Below are 2,016 nucleotides of genomic sequence, written 5' to 3' on the forward strand. Positions count from 1 at the left end.
TTAGATTCTTTCCACTTCTGAGGGTTATGGCCTTACATTCCTCCCTTGCAATAGCCTTAACGGTATGAGAACTGCTTGTCCCCGGGTCTTGCTTAATCAAATACAAAATTTGATTTTCTAGCTTCTGGATGGCAGCTCCTTGGTTTTGCAAGTTAGAATTTACTTCTTCCTTAAAAGCCTTCAATTCAATTATGTCTTGACTCATGGTTGCCATCATTCCTTCAATCCGGTTTAATTGATCTTGAAATTGTTGGTTCGGATTGGGTTGGGTAGGTTGATTACTTTGGTCATGGTATGATGATTGGGGGTAAGTGTTTTGTGTGGCTTGGTATGATCTTTGGTTGGAGTTTTGGTATGTGGAATTGTTATGTTGGTTGTGGTTGTAAGGTTTGTGGTTTTGTGGTTGGGTTTGTTGGTTTCCCCACCCAAAGTTTGGGTGGTTTCTCCAGCCTGGGTTGTAAGTATTGGAATGTGGATCATATGATTGCCTTTGTTGGTTTCCCACATAATTGGCCTCTTCCCAATCACTTCCTTCAATGCCTACTTCCTCTTGATCTTGTGTGTGGATTGCAGCCACTTGCTTTGTTTCTAATTGCCTGGTAAGTTCTGCTAGTTGCTTGGCAAACACCTTGTTTTGGGCTAGAATTGTATCAACCTGGTTCAGTTCCATGACTCCCTTAGTGTTGTGCCTTTCTGATGCATAGTAGTACTCATTCTCAGCCACTGTCTCAATCACTTCAATGGCTTCTTCCACAGTCTTTTTCCTGTTCAATGAACCTCCTGATGAATGGTCTACAGCCTTCCTTGATTCATAAGAGAGCCCATCATAGAAGATGTGCAGTTGCACCCAATCATGGAACATGTTTGGTGGGCATTTCCTTGTCAAGTCCTTGAATCTCTCCCATGCCTCGTAGAGAGTTTCACCATCTTGTTGTCTAAAAGTCTGGACCTCAGATCGAAGCCTATTGACCTTTTGTGGAGGGTAGAAACGTGCCAGAAACTTGCTTTCCACCTCATCCCATGTTGTTAGACTCCCCCTTGGGAATGATTCCAGCCACTTAGCTGCTTTGTCCCTAAGTGAAAATGGGAACAAGAGCAGTTTATAGGCATCTTCCTGGACTCCATTGGACTTCACAGTGTCACAAATTCTCAAGAATTTTGTGAGATGTTGGTTTGGGTCTTCATTAGCACTTCCTCCAAAGGAACAATGATTTTCCACCAATGATATTAGCTGTGGCTTGAGCTCAAAATTGTTGGCCTGAATGGGTGGTTTCTGGATGCTACTACCACAATTCCCTGAGGTTGGGTTTATGTATGAACTCAAAACCCTCCTCTCAGGGATGGCATTGTTTCCATCAGCTCTCTCATGGTTGTGAACTTCTCTATCCATGTTGAGATCTAAAGCTTCCTCAAAATTGTCCTCAGATTCTCCTTCAGATTCCTCTTCTCCCACTACTCTCTTCCCTCTTGCTTCCCTTCTAAGTCTATGAAGGGTCCTCTCTGGTTCGGTATACGGAGGAGTTGATGTCTCTCCTCTCCTACCTGTCATACAAGAACACAGCTCAAACACAAACAAGTGAAATACTCTTGGTTAATGAAAGAGTATGGTTAGATCAATTGAGGAATTAAATCAAACAGTTAGTGAGTCAGTGAGTTAGTTGCATGAATCTAAAGGCGTAAAGAAAGAAAGCATGTAACCAAGTGCAGAAATTAAAATTCAACAAGTATCTAGAACAGAATTAACAAAGCAAGAGAAAATTGCTCAATCTAGTTAGCTTCCAATTTGAGAATTGTCAATCGAAAACCAATCCCCGGCAACGGCGCCATAAACTTGATGCGCATAAACGTGTTATGCTACGATTTAGGAAATTGCACGATCGGCAAAATTCCTTCCGGCAAGTGCACCGGTTATCATCGTCAAGTAAAAACTCACAATAGAGTGAGGTCGAATCCCACAAGGATTGGTTGAGTGAGCAATTCGGATTAGAAGTGTGTTCTAGTTGAGCGGAATCAATA

At 42.3% G+C, this 2,016-nt stretch overlaps 1 non-coding gene across 1 annotated transcript; it reads left to right on the forward strand.

Annotated features, from left to right (window-relative positions):
- Window positions 1–860: 860 nt before the first annotated feature.
- LOC148564163 (small nucleolar RNA R71) lies at window positions 861–964 on the forward strand. Its single transcript, XR_015885319.1, has one exon. It is a non-coding gene; the product is annotated as a small nucleolar RNA R71 (small nucleolar RNA).
- The last annotated feature ends 1,052 nt before the right edge of the window (window positions 965–2,016 follow it).

Source organism: Arachis ipaensis, chromosome B5 (assembly GCF_059453495.1).
Source record: "Arachis ipaensis isolate K30076 ecotype BB chromosome B5, ASM5945349v1, whole genome shotgun sequence".
In the NCBI taxonomy this organism is placed as follows: domain Eukaryota; kingdom Viridiplantae; phylum Streptophyta; class Magnoliopsida; order Fabales; family Fabaceae; genus Arachis; species Arachis ipaensis.